The following is a 20,549-nucleotide window of genomic DNA, read 5'->3' as shown; positions in this document are numbered from 1 at the left end:
CCAGTGGGGCGACAGCAGCAGTGCATGTGTGAGACCGCTGAGTTGGCTGGATCTGGAGGGTGTGAGTGGGTGGAGCGCCGCTGACAAGACATATGTGGTCCCCCCGTAGAACGCGGGGAAGCCCTCCCACTGGCTCATTAACATTCAGGCCCTGTGCAGACTGCATCAAGAAACTCCACTCCCCTTCTCTACCCCCCCCCCCACTCTTTCTCCCCATCTATCTCTCTGTCTTTCTCTCCCTCCCTCCCACACTCTCTCTCTCCTCTCATCTCTGCATCACTCTGACCAAGAACCTCCAACAGTCCAGGAATTCAGCGCTCAGGCAATAAAGGTAAACCAAATGTTTATTTACTTTTTTAAAAACGCCATTTCAGTTGCTACAAGTTTGCAGAGTCCAAGTTAGCTTATGAGTGTGGTGAACTAAAATCTAGATGGTGTCTCCCAAGATCCAAGGTGTCAGTATTATTTCGGGGTCCCCCTGTGTTTACCTCTACCTTACAACTGTCCCAAGGAATTATTCAGGAAATGTTTGGCAACAGAAAAATACAACTAGGTTTAACAGGATATCTTTGTGATCTTTTACACAGTATCTTTTTTTGCATGCTTCAGATGCACTAGATTTCCTCGTAAATTATCGATTTTCTTGGAGCTGTTAAATGTGTGTCTATGAGTACCACACCCATTGTTCTGTGTAATTCACTCTTTAACTGTCAGAATAAATAGAGTTGTATCAGGGGAGTAGCAGTATTCTGGGAGCCACAGTCGGAGAGATAACGATCTGCAGCTCTCACCTGTAACACGAACCTGAAACACGCAGCTTGCACACATCTGATCAGCAATCATTTAATGCTAGAGATCTGAAACTGTTTTTACTGTTTTCTGGATAACTCTGTTCTGCTCCTTTTGAAATCTTGTTCCCATCAATGTTTTGTCACTCTAAAAGTCAGATTTAAGTGAGTTGTGTATGTTGAGAGCAGAAATAATCAAAGCAACATATAAAAATGAGTCAAGGCTGTACATGAAATCAGGATGATATGAAGGAAGTACTGTTGTATAATATCTGCCAAAAATTAACCAGGTTCAAAGTATATGCAAGAATGGATAACAGTAAGAAAAAAATCTGAATACAATAACATACTTGGGGATGAATAACTTTTAATATCTGGCATATACATGCTAATGTCCCTAATATTTTGACTTGGGTTGCTATCATATGCCATGGAAGTGTATTTCTTCATTCAGCTGGAGTATATTAAATTATATTTATTTAATTGTGTTCACAAACCAACACTGACACCTAATTGCCAGATGGTAGATATGATTTGCACGGAATATGCAAGATCCAAAGTTTGAGACATTTGAGAAGACAAAATTTTCATGCTCATGAATTCCCTTTCACTGAGCTCTTGATGAGTCCTTTGTTGTGGCAGTTTACAAGCTTTTAAAGTTTGTCTGAGTGTTGTAAAACCCAGCAGTCTTCAGCTGTATGAAATAGACAGTGATATAATTGAGACAGAAGAGAAATGTGCTTATGGTGTTTCCTTTTACAAACATTAAAGGAATTCTATAAATAGGCAGTCAATATTTGCTGAACCGGCTAAATACTGAATTTTAATGTGCCTGGATCTGTTTCTCACCATATACACACAACACACAGAGATTTGACAGGTTATGTCTGTCTCCATGGTGACCCACTCATGCAGTCATGGGTTTCCTCAAAGTCAAGACAGTCAAGGTGATGACCTGTACCAATTCGGTCAGAGTATTCGCATTACCACTAGGGGGGCAGTGTTCTGTGGGGGGAAGTTCTGGGGCTGAGACAGAGGTATAGGCTACAGGATCATGGATTCTTTGCTTAGGAGAGCGCTGTCATGCACCACTCCTGTAATTAAGGGTCAAGAACATTCTTTTAAACACATCAGGTGGCCTGTTCTCTGAAAATCATGCTGTCAGTGGGAATATTATTAAGACTCAGATAATGGACAGAGAGCAAGAGGTGAGACGCTCTCATTGTTTAAAAAAGAGAATGTCAAATAAGTCAGAAAGGAAAGAAAAGTTTGGGATTTGGAGCAGCTGTGCAAGACTATTGCAATTTTGATAGAGTGAGATGAACATGAAAAGTAAGTCTGACCGTCTCTGCTTTCACATGCTCTATTCATACAGCTGTCTGTCCAACAGGCATTTTCATAGCACCTTCCTGCCATGAATTCATCTCAGAAAAGTGTAATTTACTGTAATTTTATTTCTGCTTTTGTGATGGAGACCTCACAGAAAATCACAATGGTATGAAACCCTTTTGATAAAAAGGTACTGGGGTGTATGATGTGCAAATAAACCCAGGAAATGAGTTTGGTTGGCCACACCACAAGGATTAGTAGTACTGCATCTTATAGACTTTTACATGTTTGTATGACGGATATGTTCAACTAAACATTTTCAGCATTACAGTTCATTAGTAATTGTTCTGTGACTGTTTAATCTTAAATTTGAATTAGACATAAATGTGGAGTGATAACAGTATGCTAAACCACTGGCAATTTTTCTGCCTGCGTTTGTGTATATAGCCTGTGTTACAGGAATATAACCTGTGCTGGAGGTACAGGATGCTGTGTTTGTGTATATAGCCTGTGTTACAGGAATATAACCTGTGCTGGAGGTACAGGATGCTGTGTTTGTGTATATAGCCTGTGTTACAGGAATATAACCTGTGCTGGAGCACAGAGGCCGTTTTGCCTCCCAGGGGCTAGTTTATGGGTTAGGGAGGGGGCTGTGGCACACTGGTGGGACTTTAATGGTGATTTGCGTCAGGGTGGAGGAGTGGTGTGTCAGGAGAGTGCTCAGTGATTAATGAGGAGGACTGAGCCTCCAATCTGGCAGATTTACAAGATCCCTCCTCCCTGCAACCTCTCTCTCTCTCTCTCGCTCTCTCTCTCAGACACACACACACACACACACACACACACACACATATACACACACTCAAACACACACATATACACACACATACACACACACGCACACACACACACACACACACACATCCTGTCTGTCAAATACACACATACACACACACACACATTTTCTCAACCACACTCTCTCTCTCTCAAACACACACACACGGACACACACAAACACACACACGCACACTCACTGCCTTTTCACTCTCATAGATGGAAACACATTAGCAATGGAAGCACTAGCATGGGCTAAGTTTCAATCAGTTTTTTGTTAAATATTAAATATTACTGCCCAGCTCATCTTCAAATAATGATAATTGATTTGTCATTTATTGAAACCCCCTTAGGTTGCTTGTCATGCTGGTTTTAGTACTGGAACACAGATTAGCGCTGAATATGAATGCTGAACTTTGAGTAATGAGTGTGGTTGATGGATGAACATAGGAGCAATAATATTCCAGAGGGAGTTTCATCGGATTACTCTGTCTGTGCAGTGGACAAGACAGGCTGGGGTTATTATGTTTTTACACAATTACAGCAACAACATCTTTCCTGCACTGTGAGAGATTCTTAACGACAGCTCACTTTTCATATGAAAGATAATCTGTAAAATATTAAAAACCCTTGATAATAGAAACAGCTGTGCATGCGGCACAAAGAACACATGGTTTTCATTTGATTAATATGCATCATAAGCCATTAGATAGCATGATGAAATTAAAGCTGTCGCTGACACGCCTAAGTGGACCTGCCTTTAGACTAGAACATCACAATGCCATCTGTGGCTGGCCAGTACAGTATTTTTGGTGAGACCAAATGAGCCGATAAAGGATTATGCAGTTGATATGAAGCAGGAAAACAGACACAAAACTCCTCTTTGGTCTATTGCAGAAAGGGGAGGAGATTTCAGACAAGACCACAGAATGTATACAATGCAAACACATTGCTATGGCATTCAATATCCAAGCACACAGACAAGCACAGAAGCACAGCTAAAACAAACACACAAGCTGGTATGTCCTTTATAAAACCCCTGATGACCAATTTTTTTTTTTTACATTTTTCATTAGAGCTAATTCTGAGTGCAAAAACAGCAGTGCTCTGGAAAAGCATTGACCAATCTTACTGAACAGATAAGAAATGGATCATTTGAGGAATAAATACCAGCTGAAAAAGTCAGCACAAAACACACTGGTGACTGTATTGAGTTTTATACTGCTGGACCCACACATTTACTGATTTACACAATACAGAAAAAAATGAGAAATAATTGTCAGTTATCATGGACTCAGTGAGGACCACGTACAATGACAGTTATCGGTTGGTTTTACCAGTGGAAGGGCGCACCCAGCACTGATGCTGATGCGTCAGTCAGCAGCAAATCAGCTGTGGGGGAGGGAGTGGCTACAGCCAGCTCCTCCCTATGCAGACAGGCCTATCAGCTCTGAGAGTGCTGGATGGAGCTGCAGGGAAGGGGACCAGGTCCTGAGGGCAGACAACAGGGCAGGTAATTCTGGGATGGCACACTCGCACCCCTCACCTTTCACGGCAGAGTGGTACTGGCCAGCCGAGGCAGCAGTGGAGGAAGACAAGGAGATGAAGGAACAGAAAGTTCATTCTGGCTCAGGGCACTGCCACCCCAGGGAATTCTGGGAAAAAAGACTGAACAGGGACGCACTCAGGAAAAACAGTTTTAACAGAGCCCAAGGAGATTTTATCTTTCTCCAGCAGAGGTGGTGTCAGACCCACCACGGCTGCAGTGCTCCCTGGGGGCAGCAGGCTCCAAAGCCAGGACTTACAACTAGGCCTTTGATTTTCAGCAGGGACTCTCAGAGGCAGATACGACAGCCGGAGCAGCCCATGCCGAGAGTGCTGTATCGGCTGGGCTCGCTGCTATGGCAAGATGTGGAGCTGAGCATCAAATATTCATTACAGACCTCAGGGGGTGTGACTGGGGTGTGACTGATGGGCAGGGGCTGGGGCTAAGAGCTGGGGTATGAGGGCAGGGTAAAGGGGGGAGTGGGGGGTTTGGGCAGAGCATGGGGAAGACAGAGTATGTGATCTATATTTAGATCTATGGTTCTGCAGGGGCGGAGCTAATCCTCTTTGCGGCAGAATTATGCAGCTGTGGGATTATTAAGGTTTACGCCCATGCAAAACATCCAGATACATCCTGCTGTCAATCATACTATCCCTCTGGGATGGAGATCACACATGCCTTCAACAGCAGGGGGAATGGACTTCCACTTTAGGCAAAGGGCAATTTCTGTGCAGCACAAAAACATTAGAAAGCTGCTCTGCAGTGAGACTGATTCACAGGTTAGAGCTGGCTGAGCCGTGCTGGGGTTTGGCAGAAACCCTACGACTAGCACGTGGGCTGGGGGCTGAAACCTGCCTCACGCTCAGCCCGTGGACACACTGACTCAGCACTGACTCAGCACCGACTCAGTCCCTCTGTCCGTGCTGTTTGTCTCCGGATGATTCCCACAGATTGACCATCTGTCAGTGGATTTCCCCACATCACTAAGGAATAACCAACACCCCAACGTCCCCCCAACACTGTAACCCCCAACAGCCCCAACATCCCCAACACCCCCAACACCCCCAACATTCCCAACACCCCCAACATCCCCCCACCCTCAACTCCGAGCACTGAGTCAGTCACTCAGGCCATCTCTGATGGTTAGGGTCAGAGCAGTCAACCACAGAGGGAAGGGCCATTCACTGAAGCCAAAAGCACAGGTGTCACACAGTTAACGGGCACTATGACAAAATAGCAAAGTGTTGGGCTGGACAGACTAAATATTTCTAAACCAGACATGTGACAGCCATTTACTCGGTATGTGCTTTGTTTAGCAGCATCGGAAATAGTCTCTAATACCTGAACATAGCTGTATGTGCGTTCATCTTAACTGTTCATCATCTTATTCTTTTGACTCTCCGTCCGATTAGGAATCCTACCATATTTTAAAAACCCAATAGCTTCTGTTTACAGATGTGAGATGTGAGTACATTTCTGATGTGTGTTTCATACCACGCCTAGAACCTGCTTCTGCTCTGGGATTTGTTTTCAAATGCTTACTGATTTGCTCCAGATAATGGCAAACAAAGTTCAAGATCAAATGACCTACTGCATATCTGTCATAGCTTAATGTCATGAAAGAGGTTAATGGTTCACCTTGGAAGAAATAAGGTATTTCACTTTATGCCTTCAATCACCGCATAAATTAACTTTGACCTTCTTGTGGCATGAAATGCATCACAGCTGTGTTACATCAATGCATTTCGGCAGCTGGCAGGACAGGCTCATCTCTCTTCTCTGAGGTTTGAAATCATCACAGTCAAGTGTTGCATGTTTTATAGCATCAGAAAAACTGTGTTTTATCTTTGATATTATAGCAGCGCAGCCTGAAAATTAAGCACAAGAACAATGAGAGCATCTGCCTCAGACAGCCAGGCCGGGTGTCCTGAGGTCCAGAGAGAGGAAGCTGACAGGGGGGCGGAGTCTCCTCACCCAACCCCCCACCCCCGGGGCATCCTGTGGGACAGCTCACTCCGTTCACACTGCTTAATTGCCCCCCCCCACCCCTTGTGTCAGAGAAGCACGTTAATCCCATTTTAATGGGCACATTCAGTCAGACCAAGCGCTATGAAAAAAGTATAGACCTGAAAGACCTATAAAAAATGGAATATATCATTCTGTGGGTGAAAACACAGGCAGAAGGGCTTAGGAATTACTACAGAACTACAGAATCACCGATTGATGGCTGGATATGAATAAGTTATGACTTATGGTTCTGCTTTTAGCGCATAAAACACACCCTGTTGTGCAATCATTTACAGTGCAGTCATTTACAGTTTTTACCAGCGTTTTCACACTTCAATACCATGTCCACTTTTTCAAAACTCTTAACACAGTGTGCTTAACACCCATGCATATGAGCACAATAGTTAATCTTTTGTGCAAAATGCACTACAACCACCAAAACACTTCATAATTCACCCAAAAATGACTCCAAATACAATGGACTAAAAAACTGAAACAGCTTGAAGCATTGCAAAATTTACACATTTACTGCAACATTCTCCCTTGCCTTGAACCTTTAGAAAAAAATACTTTAGCATATCTTATCCACCCCTACAATCCCCCACGCCCAGGGGCGGAGCCGATGGCTCATTGCAGAGAGGGCGAGGACCTGTAGTGGGCCCTTATACAGCCTATTATAGGCTGTATGGAGATGCAAGACAGATCCAACGGGAAACTTACAGAGAGAAATGCGGATTACAATGAGGTGTGCTATTTCAGCACAAACCTCATTGCATGAGACCATTTGTAAATACTGCAGCTCCGTTAGCAGTGACCGCGATAGGGAATAAAACAAGACAGCCGGTGATCGCCTCGTTCCTATACTTTGGGACTCAAACAGAGGACGTAATTTTTCTGTTTGTACACTTACACAAGGATACTGGACAGCGAATAAAGTTTTCGGTAATTCTATTGTGTCTCTGCTCATTCAAAATAAATATCGTAGAGAGAAACTTAGCTAGGGGTCGGTTGAAACCATTACACCCTCAGTCTGACTTATTATATTTTTGCCACAATCAAGACACACAAACAAACTCTATTAAAAATATTCAACTAAACAGCAAGAATGCATGTTCAGTCAGTAACTGGAAGAACTGTAGGCCCGGGGTAGCCCCCCACTCGGAGTAGCCCCCCCACTCGGGGTAGCCCCCCCACTCGTTCCGCTACAGCCCACGCCCCATAAATATTTGAAGCCAAGCAGCTATCATGACAGCAAGATCAAACTTTTTGATCTGTTGTTTTGCCTGTCACAATACCGTAGATACCACTAGTGAGTGTGGTAAATTTACTGTAGTTGCATTCTTGTGTCACTTTCTCTCACTGATAGCCCATGACTTACATATACAGCAGTAATCCTGGAAAAATCTCTTCAGCGACAACTACATCTATATTTTGCCTATATACATGCAAATTTCAATGCAAATATGACCAGTGGTAACAAGGCTGCAAACAAAAAACTGAATAAACTTTCTGCTAAAATCAGAATTATCTGTCTCATTTCAAGTGTACAGTTTCATTTGTCTGTCAAAATGCAGCATATTTCCATCTATAGTGATATAAATTTTGTTAGGGGTTGAACTGAAAGTTAAATGTTTTGAACACAGTATCTAAATGTCGGCAAAATTTGCAGACATAGTATTAGTTGTACAGAATTTTGCTGGTGGTGAACATTGACTGACAGAGTTATTCATGAATTTCGGAAGAAGTGGTGATTGAATGCATTTTGTATCAAAGCAATGCAAAAGTGTACACAGTTTAGTTCACATAGTCTACTGATATGGTGAATATGTTAAGTGTATTGAAAAAGTGGACATGGTATTGAGACACGTGTGAAAATGATTGTGAAAAACTGTAATGTGCACCTGTGTGAGCATCACTGTGGACTGAGCTACACAATGGAGAAGCTGTTACACCAGCGGTGCCTCCTCTCTGTCACTCTACACCTCCATCTGCTCCTGTAATGTGAAGTCAGGAGGTAGTGAGCACGCCCAGTGCACTCTCCATCTGCTCCTGTAATGTGAAGTCAGGAGGTAGTGAGCACGCCCAGTGCACTCTCTCTGTTCTTCTGTATTGCTCAGCTTCAGCACTGTCTGTATTGTATGACCTGTACACATCTTGCCCTTGTGCCTGTTCTTTGCACTTTTATATGCACTTTTGTACGTTGCTTTGGATAAAAGCATCTGCTAAATGAATAAATGTAAATGTAAATGTTAGCTGAAGTAGTGGGCATGGCCAGTGCACTCTCTCCGTTCTGTAGGGTGAGCAGAGGTAGTGAGCACGCTAAACTCCCTGTTCTTCTGTCTGATGAGGTGCCCCTCCACCCCCCTGCTGTTTCCTCTATGAGGTAAAAGTCAACAAATCGGTCTCATAAGGCAACCCCCCTGCCCCACCCCACTCCCATCTGCCAGGGTTCCTTTCTCTCCCTCTCTCTCTCTCTCTCTCTCGCTCTCTCTCTCTCTTGCTCTCTCTCTCTCTCTCTCTCTCTCTCTCTCCCTCTCTCTCTCTCTCTCTCTCTCTCTCTCTCTCCCTCTCTCGCGGCCCCCCTGCCGGTGGGCGTTGGCTGCTGGCTGGGTGGGAGGGGCCTGTGTGCTCAGGGCCCTCCCCTCAGGCAGAGCAGGCAGGATGGCCAGGTCGCATCCTAATCCCCACTCTGCGGCTCTGCTGCTGCCTCTCCCTCACTCCCCGGGATCCCTGCTCTCTCCACACACCGGAGTCATTTCTCTGCCAAGGGAAAAACCGCCATGGTAAGGAAGCCTCTTTCTGTTAACACAAGTACATTCTTTACTTGCTATATTTTTCTAACTATAGTACAATGTACTATTTCATATATTTGAGGAGAGAGATGCAGCAGTCAGAAGGTTGCTTGTTGTGTTTGAACTTTGAACGGTATATTTTTGCGATGTGCTGCATAATCCACAAACTGATGTTGGACGCAGGGGGTGGGTGGCAGGGGGGGCTTCCTGAGACAGAGGCAGCAAAGAGGGAAAAGTTGTGGAGTGTTAGACTGTGGCGTGGAGACGACAAGCTGCCCTGCGGTGGCCGGTATGGTTCTGTGGTAGCGGGTGCGTGGTTCGGCGTGTCGTGCGGTGCGTGCGGCCGCGGCAGCAGGGTGGGCGGCTCTCGCGCTGCACACCGCATGGCGGGCGGGATCCTCCGCGGCTCTCCCCATGGTGAGGAACAGCCTGCACGTTATTTATGCTCCGTACAAACCTCGAACACGCAGAGCCAGCGCGGCTCACGCTGTGACTGCCTGCCGCTGTTCGTGCCGGACCGGGATACTCGGCTTTAAACGGTGTGCTGTTGACTGTCTCTCATCTGTTCCTACCTGCTGGAGGTCAGGGAGGTCAGGTAGCACTCAGGTCTCAAGCACTCTTCAGGCCACTGAGGGCAGTGATTTTTGACCTCCAGGAGTCACTGCAAATACACTGCCCCATATCTAGTGTCTAGCATCTAGCACATTTTGTATGAGCTGATCGCACCATCCAAGATTTAGTGAGACAATCAGCATTTGTCCTTCAACTGTATGCAAGTGTAACGTTATTTTATTGACAAACACAATTTGGCAAATCCAGCAAACATCAAAATTACAGGAAAGAAATTATTCTTATATTCAAATAAATTAACATAATTTGGGAGTTTTTACTTTACCCTGAAAGATGTTTTAAACTTTTCTCTGTCCGTTACATTATTTTGATTTACAGACACTGTTATCCAGAACAACTCACACCATTTTTACATGAAAAATTTATCCAGCTTGAAAAGGCCTGTCCTTCATATCTCTCTCCATCTATTGGTCCTTTGTAATGACATCACGCTTGGAGCTGCGCACCACAGCCGTGCTATGTCCTGATTCCTCCCAACACACTCCAGCAGGAATCAACGCTGTCTTAAGAGACATCTCTAACAGGGTGCAGTAGCTTACCATGCAGCTGCAGGGTAGCAATATGGCTGGCAGTAGCAGACTTTATGTGAGCAGTTTTGGGAAAATGTCAGTTTTGTGTTGATACAACACACACTTTCTGGTACTGTGGATGTTGAATTTTATTTGTGCATTTGTACATTTGCATTTACTTTTATTAATCTGGCAGATGCTTTTATCCAAAGAAAATTACAGGTGAGGCAGAGTACAGCACAACACACATTCATGTTGGTTAGACAGTATGACACAAGGGGAAGAGAGAACAGAGCCCCCAGTCTCAGTATGGACTGGAGAAGTCTCTTGTTGATATGTGTAGGTTCCTTATTGGTAATTGGAATTGTGGTAATTGTTATTGGTAATGAGTTGTGTTCAGTTGAAGTAAAGAGTCTCATTAGCCCACAGCTTCACTGTGTGTCTGCTGTATTCAGGTTTAATCACAAGATTTACTCTATCATGTCTCCATGTCTCACACATTTACCATTTAATGGTACATACACCTGATTTGCATTTAAGTCTTGTTGTTCGTGTAGAAAAAGGCCAAAGGGTCAAGAGGAACCTTTGGTCATGTTTCAACGATTGGTGCATCCAACCAATCACATTCAAGCAGTGCTTCTCATGGCACCGCCCACAGTGCCAGTGAGAACACTGAGAAGCAATCACAGAAGCCCTGACAGAGCTGTAAACACAGGTACTGTTTACGAGAGAAAACTTAACGGATTCTGGAAGCTCAAAAATAGAGTAAAGAAGCAAAAATTATCCAATCTAAATAATTTATGGGTAATTCAATGGCAACCACAAACAGCCCTGCCAGCTTAATGCAGGAAGGTTGCTATGTGACTACTGTGTGCAGTCATTGAATGGGGTCTTTACTGTGGGTTATTCATTCTTTTACTGGATGCTCTTTGTATACAGTACTCAGAGATGCCTACTTCTCTACACATGGTTATGTAGTGAGTTCCCTTTAAGGTGGGCTCATTGCTATATTTTCTAGGGGATGTAAGTTCTGTATTACAGTGTGTCATCCTATGCCAATAGTGTAAAGGTGTAAAGGTCATCTAAAGGTATAAAGGTCATCTAAAGGTGTAAAGTTGTAAACGTCTCAGGAAACAGAACGATGTGTGTAGAGGACAGCAGCATCTATAGGAGTAAATATCTACATTTACATTTATTCATTTATTACAAATATAGTCTACATTTACATTTATTCATTTATTACAGATATCTACATTTACGTTTTTTCATTTATTACAAATATCTACATTGTCCTCCATATATAATCATACCCATGACTAGACAAAACATGTATAACATGTTTAAATGTATAACATAGGCTTCTTCCCTCCCTGAGCTATGAGAGAAGGTAACACGCTGAAGAGACCTATCAGCTGTTGCGTTACCGTGGGTAGGGTCTCAGAGTGCTCTCTGAAGACCAGAAATGGCCATCATCCACAAGCTGGGAGTGGTAGTAAAACATTTCACAAAAAGCTGAAACCTCCACTTTCCACTGTAGTTCCCATTATTAAGAAATCTAAGGCCACCAGTACAGTGGTAACCCTGCCTTGTGTCCACTGTGGTTAAAATGTTAAAATCTGGGATTGTATGTACTCGTCCAAAAACCAAAATAAATATTCTCAACTGATCATCTCAACCTCCAGATGCCCCCCCCCCCCCCCCCCCCCAGTGTCAACCCAATCACACATGTGTACATCAGTCTGAAGAAAGCAGTTCACAAATGATAAGCAAAAGCCCTGCACATTAAACGATCCTGCCCAGGGGGGAAATGTTCAGACATTCCAACTCAGAAGTGCCAGGATTTTATAAAACATTACAGGGAGCATCTTGTCAGTGTAATCCACGCCAGAAGAGGATTTACAAAATATTAATTGACCAGATGTGAGTAAATATGGCCCTTTTGGTTTTTGTTTTGGATTATAATTCATTATTTGCGAGGAATCTGAATTTGCTCTGTGCAATGGTATTATGAATAAACATGAAAAATGAGCAGAATAATTATCCAATATACTTTTATATTATATTATATTATATTATGTTATATTTTATAGCATTTTTGTTCATCTTTAGTCATGAGTATGAGTAAATATGTATATGGAAATCCATATTCTGATATATACACATGAGCTGGGAGTCCTTGTCTGGCTTAGGCTTTGCTGGGCTCCATAGGCAGCCCCTCACCGGCAGTGTGCTGGGCTCCATAGGCAGCCCCGTGCTGGCAGTGTGCTGGAACCGCTGCTCCAGGGAGCTGCATGCTGTCTGTAAGCAGGACAGCGGGGGGGGGGGGGGGAGGACAGTTGAGAGGTGTGCAGGGGTGTGTGTGTGTGTGTCAGGAGGGGTTCAGTCTGCTAAACCCTCTCAGGACATCTCACCATCCACAGCACACAAAGGCCATGTTAGCAGGCATGCAGGGATCCAGCTACTGTATGTGTTATATATTACTATAGTTCATAGAACAGTGCTATATTGTACTTTAGTTACTATAAGTCACTATGTTACTATGTACTATATATCATTTTACTTTATTCCTAATGCATTTGTGTTGTTTTAGCTCTGCTGGGGTCTGCTGGGAATGCCACCATTTTAAAATCTCAGTGAGAGTAAGAGCAACCCTCTGCAGAATGCTAGGGTTCCCTACATCACATAAATCTGCTGACAGGAAACAGTCATATACATCCCCAACCACTTCTTTTCGCTGTTTTTTTTTTAATTAATAATTATCAGGTGCAGATGTTCAAATGGTAGGCCTTTACCTGCATGCTGACTGGTTCTGGATGCTCTGGCCGCATTGTATTTTGGTGCTGGGGGCCTCCCTCATTTGCCAACATCCGCTTAGATGGAAGAGAGAACACGACACGTCCCTGAACATTAAACTTTAATGTGCTGCACTTACATCGGCCGCCTCTCTCTCTCCTCCTTTTCTCTCCTTTCCTCTCCCCCTCCTCTGAAACGCTACTTGCTTTTCACTTCTTTCAGCCATCTTTGAGTAACTGTCAGCCTGAGGCATGTGAAGATCTCTTTGTTTTGTTTCCACTAAAGAATGTGGCAGGTGATGTAAAATGCATTGTTTCTGAATTAGGCTAATGTGCCTGAACATACAGTAAATTCATGATTTCGAAGAGGGACATCTTCGAAAACAATTTTATATATATATATATATATATATATATATATATATATATATAGATAGATAGATAGATTTAATGGATTTCCCTTTTGGCCACAAGAAGCTCCATTGAGAATCAATCAGTCATGAGTCAGAGTAAACATTGTTGGATTCAAGACATAAAGACAAAGCAAATAAAGCACACAGCTGCCAGCAAGCTTTTAATATTTAACCATGAATTACAGCATGAGATATTCAGCTCCCATCCTGGTTACAGCACTGCACTGTGTATCAGAGCTAACCTGACCATCACACCCACCATAAAAGCCCTGGAGCTGCAGGGTTCTGCCCCCCCACCCCAACCCCACGAGCCCACAGCAGCAGGCAGCTGCAACTCAAAACCAAATTGCAATTATGTTATACATGACAAGCTTTAGAGCACACTTACAGACAGTCTCAACCGCTTCTTCATTAAAAAGCAAGATCTGTGATAATTCATTTAAGCATAGCCACCCAGCAGCTCTGCAGATCTGAACCGAAGGAGGCTGACTTGTACTCTGTTATTGTATTTATTGCAGTCATACTTCATGTTATGACTCTAAGCATGGCATAGCCATTACCATGGCATTTCGTAAATCATTTTGTTTGGACGGCAGGCATGCCACCATGTATCGGTTGATGGAGTACATTTTACCCTGATGATGACAGAATACGTTAAGAACACCTATGAGTGTCTATGGAGGCTTTATATAATGCTTATGAGGGCTTTATGAAGCTCCTATATAACACCTATCATCGAAAATGTAACCATTAATACAGATTTGCCATGCATTCTGTGTGTCACATTTGAAAAAGGCAGGTATTAGTTCTTATTATATTACTATATCTTGTTCCATACACCCTGATAACCTCCTCCCGTGGCAGGAAGAGCAGTGTAATTATGTTCACAGGAGCAGAGGATCCAGCAAGCTCGCGTGAGCTTCAGCTGATAATGAAGCTGGTCTCCTGCTCAGAGCCACTCCAGATAACTCATCAGAACCCAAATGCAGACACGCGGATCAATATCAATTACGCTCTTGTGGAAGCCTGCGTCCAGAGGAAATGAACCCTGAGACAATTATCTGTAGTCTTTCATTTTTTTCCTTTGTTTGAAATCCGTTTTTCGCCCCACAATCCTTGGAGCCCCAGAGTCCAGCACATTGCAGTGTATTAATTTCGTACCGGTGTCCGCTATTTGCTCTGAAATTTATGTCTCTGCTATGGCACCGCTGCGTCGGGGGCAAGTCAATAACAGTGAGTTAAAAATGCGACTTGCGACCTGTGTCCCGGGGTGTTTCAGCGGGTGGCGGTGATTTGCCGTCTGTACAATGATGGGTCAGTAAATCAGCTTTATGGCACGCCCTCACCCTGCTGAACAACCGCCCGACCACCTGAGCGCCCGACGGCAATGGAGACCTTATTACAGCGTGAATAGCGGGACATGCGGATTGAGTCCCAGAGTACCTCATCATTATTAATGTGTGACTCCATGGCTTCTGAGGCTGTGTAAAGGCCAGGATCATTGGACAGTTCAAAAAATTTGAATATGATACGTTGAATAAATAGTGCTAATTACAAATTTGTAATTGTAATAAATTTTCAAAATTGCAAAGTCAGAATTTGAGAAATTTCAAGAAAGAAATACTCAAGTTACTTTTCATAGTTTACATCACACTTGGTTATCAGATGCTCTTATACAGACCAACAGCAATAGCTCATATTTCTTCCATTCAAACAGCTGGATATTTATACAGCTGTGGTAATTTTGGTGAAATTCCTTGTTTACCATGTAACATGTGATGTTGTACTGTAGCATGAGCATTCCTGCAACCTTACAGAGATGATGAGGGAGTGTTGTGCCGTATCTGTGCTTACAGGCAGTTCAATACTCTCCCTCTAAGCTTGCATTTGAGTTTTGAGCCGGAAAACAGATGCTAGTGGTGTGTGCGATATTTATTTAAACATACACGATGTTAGTATGCAAACATGGCATAACTACTGCAGTGGTGCACGACATGGTTACATACACAGCTGAAATTAAAGTAAGCTTCTTACATGACAGAACCAAATTGCTACAAGCAGTTTTTAAAATCCAACACCCTGCAGAAAACAGCTTTTGTTAGTGAGTTCACCGAAGCGTTACGTCTCAGTCTACACCAGATGTCAGAAATGTACCTATTCTGTTCTCTCAGCGCTAATTAGGAGATAAAGATAGGCTGGCATAGTGTTGACAGATCTCACTTTTTTTCTGCACTTTCAAAGCACAGAGACAGACACCAGTCAGCCAAACGAAGGTGGCTCTCTAAAATAAAAATAGAGTGACCCAGGGGGTGGAGGGAGCCATATTTACCATAAATCTGAGAAGCTTCAGCTGTAAGAAAAGGAATGGAATTTAGAGGCTCAGACAAAAAGCAGGTACATAAATAACACCGCGCATGTCTTTCTACCCTCCAGTATATGACACAAAACACTGCACTGAAGCAACAGTGAAGAAATAGATAAATAAATAAATGAAAAAATCAGTTAATAAACGAGGAAGGGGGTAAAGGCAGCATCTGCATACATCCAAACTGGGCCCAGTGTTTGAGTTTCTGTTTCTCATTAGGAGTTTTTTTTTGGAATTTTATTGTCTTGCTTCTCACATAATGATGTACTTTCCGAGTGCATTTTATTTTCACTTCATTTTCAAAGACAGAGTTAAAAGATCAAATATAAAAAGTAACAACACTAGTAATAATATTTTAAGTCCCAAACAGATTCATGAGGAGAATTCTAGACAGTCCCTATGCAAATCTATCCCATCCTCAAGTATAGAAACCCCACTCATTACTTCCTTTTCATGTCAGCTGTTCACAGCATCCCCCCTCCTCCCCATCTCCTCCTAGTTTCTATTCCCACGTATGATCTCCAATGGGGGGGGGGGGGGGGGGGGGGGTCAACAACCTCAGCCCACTGCATGGTGTGACCCCTTCCTCTGATTCCAGGCCAAAGAGCTGTGTCCCTATACCCTCATTGTCAGCAACGCTTCTTATTGTGCTAAAATTCATACCTACTGAACAATAATAATAAGACTGAGACATTGATAATGTTTGATTCCAAATTTTAAAAAGAGGCATAAGAAAAGTAAAAAATAAATAATAAGAAAAAATAATGGTAATAATTAAGTAAAAATAATGGTAATAATTAAGTAAAAAATAATAGTAATAATTAAAAAGGGAACATCGTCTCTCTTTAGTCCTGGGAGAGAGCAAGCTCCTTCACTCACTCAGAACAAAGGACAGGAGAAACCTGTGGACGTGCAGAGAAGGAACATCAGTCCTCTATTCACCTTCCTGCACGCCGAGCCTTGTGTCGCACCCCTGTCCTTATGTCCCTTTCTTTTTTTGGCACAGAATGACGCTGAGGTGTTCAATCTTCAATCTGACCCTAACATGGGCCAAAAAACAGCTGTAATGTCTATGACACATATTTGTCTGGTCATGTCATTACAGACCCATAATTTATACATCATAAATATCCCAGCAGAGTACAGTTTCCACAGTTTCCATATCCACACGTGCATTCCATTTAGCTGTGCACGTACATGTTCACGGCACTTTGTTAATTGTGCAGAAGTGTTCAGTAATAAAAACATAAGAAAAGTCATCATAGCAGAGTGGTTAAGGAGCAGGTCTTATAACCAAACGGTTGCTGGTTTGATTCCCCCACCGGGGCGCTGATGCTGTACCCTTGGGCAAGGTGCTTAACCCAGACTTGCCTCAGTGAAATACCTATCTGTATAAATGGATAACATTGTAAAACAAACTGTAGCAGATGTAAGTTGCTCTGGATAAGAGCATCTGCTAGATGCCAGTAATGTAAGGTACTGTAATTATTTTCTCGTTAATTGGGTTTGTTTTATACTTTCTTTTCACATTCAGTTGTAGCCGACAGTAACCTGGCTTTGCAACCCAAGGCCGTAGCCATACTTCACTGTACATGGATCTCATCAGCAACAGATCACAGTCCTTCCTCACCTTCAGAAAACAAATGTATACAGAAGTGGAATGAAATCAGATGTTGTAAGAGGGAAACATGACTTTCTGGCTCTCCCTCTCTGTGGCTGCTGAAAGGGTAATCCAAAGCTTTGGGTAGAGAGCAGAGAGAAATTTATGCAGTCTTAATCAGGATTAAATCACAGCTCTCATCTGTCATCTCAATCTCTCTCTCACTCTCTATTTCTCTTATTCCCTGTCTCCCTCTCTCTCTCTCTCTCTCCCTCTCTCCCTCTCTCTCTCCCTCTCTCTCTCCTGCTCTCTCTCGCTCTCTCTCTCTCTCTGCCGCTCTCTCTCTCTCTCTTCCTCTGTCTCCCCCCTGCCCCCTCCCTCCCTCTCTCTCTCCTGCTCTCTCTCTCCCTCTCTCCCTCTCTCCCTCTCTCTCTCTCTCCTGCCCTCTCTCTCATTCCCTCTCTCTCTCTCTCTTCCTCTGTCTCCCCCCTGCCCCCTCCCTCCCTCTCTCCCTCTCTCTCTCCCTCTCTCCCTCTCTCTCTCCCTCTCTCTCTCCTGCTCTCTCTCGCTCTCTCTCTCTCTCTCTGCCGCTCTCTCTCTCTCTCTCTCCTGCTCTCTCTCTCTCTCTCTCTCTCTCTTCCTCTGTCTCCCCCCTGCCCCCTCCCTCCCTCTCTCCCTCTCTCTCTCCCTCTCTCCCTCTCTCTCTCCCTCTCTCTCTCCTGCTCTCTCTCGCTCTCTCTCTCTCTCTCTGCCGCGCTCTCTCTCTCTCTCTCCTGCCCTCTCTCTCATTCCCTCTCTCTCTCTCTCTGCCGCTCTCTCCCTCTCTCTCTCTCCTGCCCTCTCTCTCATTCCCTCTCTCTCTCTCTCTTCCTCTGTCTCCCCCCTGCCCCCTCCCTCCCTCTCTCCCTCCATCAGCTCCCAGCTCTCAGAGCAGTGCTGTACGAGCAGGAAAGATGCCTAGATATGGGCATGAGGAAGTGATTCATGCTTCCATCTGGCAGGGCAGTGTGGAGCCCGGCAGTTTCATAGTGATCGCTCATGGCTGGAAGCTGCACTGGCTTTTGGGGGAAGCCTGGCTGGGGCGTAATATCTGGGCGTCAGGATTACACAGCACGTTTACATACCACGCGTCCTCTACGCGCTGAACACAGGAGGCCATAGCCAGTCCTCCAAAAAGCTTCCTGTTTATGTAACTGTGCAATGGGAAGGTGCGTGGCATCAGCTCATGTCAAACCTTGCCTCTGTTCTGACACACTTACCCAGAACAGCATCAGTGGGTCTGTACCACAGGGCTGAGTGCATGTCTGAGCCCATGTTCTCAGTGAGATAACAAGCAGCAGTGATATTTGAGTTAATGCTGAGGGTGACGAGACGTCCCTGGACTGTTCCAGAGGGATGGTGATCACTGTGAGGGACACCCTACCGCTGGCTCTCAGACCAGCAGCAAAGCCATGCTGCAGCCTACGAACACCAGGGGGCGACACTGTGCGCCATGGTGCTAAATCACCCCCCCACCCCACATTAACGACAGCGTACACTGATGGAGTGCCGTCTCACTAACAGGAACCCTGGATCAGACAGGCCCGCGCGTCACTGTGATTCACTGTGGACTCACCGGCTGCAGGCTCAGAAAGGCAGCCAATACATGTGAGGATATGAGAGACAGATATACATCTAACCCATAACATGTTTTTTTTCTCCTTAATAAAGGCTGGATGGGAATATCCATCTGTCACTGTCAGAGACAGAAACACGCAGGCACACGCATCATCCAGCAGGAGCGCTTTGCTGCCTCCTTTTGCATCACATCTATAATGAAACCCGTTCCACACCTGCTCAAGAAGACCTGGATTGCGGGGCGACAGTGTAGTATAGTGGTAAGGATCAGGGCTTGTAGCTGAAAGGTTGCTGGTTCAATTCCCTGATAATGTACTGCTGTGGTACCCTTGGATAAGGTACTAACCATAATTGCCTTGGTAAATATCCAGCTGTATAAACAGACATGTCGAAATTGTAACCTTTGCAAGGGGCACTGGATAGGATTGTCTGCTAAATGCCAATAATGTAATGTAATGACAACTGCAATTAAATATGGTGAACACAGATGTTAACATAAATCATTTACAAGTCATGAATGTCCACAAAATAACACTGATAAGTGTCAGACTTAATCAAAAAAGTGTGCCTGGTTTGCAGTGTAGACAGGTGGTTACTGCTTAATTAAGACTTCATTTGATGTACTAGTATCTGTAACAGCTCAGGCAAGGACTCAGTCGCAGACCAAGAGAGCTTCAGGTTCCAGGCGGGTTTATTAATAACGTCAAGATGCAAAACAAAAGCAGGCAGGGTCGAAAACCGGAAGGCAGTCCGCGGACAAAAACAGGGTTGGGAACAGGAGCAGGCAGAGTCAGGAACTGGGCAGGCAAATGATCAGGCAACGGGACAAAACGGCAGGCAGAAAACGAAGACGAAGGGCAGGCAGAGTCAAACACGGTGAAATCAGAAATCGAGAAAAACAGCGGGAACGAAACAGGTACAAAAACGCTGAGACGAACTGGCAAACAAGACAGGAACAAGCAGGGTAGAAATAGGGCTGGGCTGATGAGGAGATGGGATGCAGGTGGGCAGGCAGGCAGGTGAAGGTAATGGGGCAATCAGGTGGGCGGGGACCAGGCGGGGAGCGGGGCGGGGCTGGAACACAAGGAAAACAAAAAGCACATGGACAGGGAAAAAACAAAAACACCACAGCTAGGGGGGGCGGAGCCCTGACAGTATCACTATTGACATTGTAATGTGTGGCATAGCGGTAAGGAGCAGGGCTTTAATGTGTGGCACAGTGGTTAAGGAGCAGGGCTTTAATGTGTGACATAGCGGTAAGGAGCAGGGCTTTAATGTGTGGCATAGCGATAAGGAGCAGGGCTTTAATGTGTGGCATAGCGGTAAG

At 44.3% G+C, this 20,549-nt stretch overlaps 1 protein-coding gene across 2 annotated transcripts in view; it reads left to right on the top strand.

Moving 5' to 3' along the window:
* The first annotated feature begins 238 nt into the window (after positions 1-238).
* LOC118781783 (synaptic vesicle glycoprotein 2B-like) overlaps positions 239-20,549 on the top strand; it is a 44,478-nt gene continuing 24,167 nt past the window's right edge. Inside the window, exon 1 of one of the 2 annotated variants that reach the window (XM_036534851.1) lies at positions 239-331. The gene's annotated coding sequence lies outside the window, so the exon portion shown is untranslated. Of the gene's footprint in view, positions 332-9,091; positions 9,288-20,549 lie in introns of those variants that run through there. The other variant, XM_036534852.1, reaches the window with a different exon arrangement.

Source organism: Megalops cyprinoides, chromosome 8 (genome assembly GCF_013368585.1).
Source record: "Megalops cyprinoides isolate fMegCyp1 chromosome 8, fMegCyp1.pri, whole genome shotgun sequence".
NCBI lineage: Eukaryota > Metazoa > Chordata > Actinopteri > Elopiformes > Megalopidae > Megalops > Megalops cyprinoides.
The sequence above is the reverse complement of the archived record's forward strand: the minus strand, read 5'-3'. Positions and strand labels throughout refer to the sequence as shown.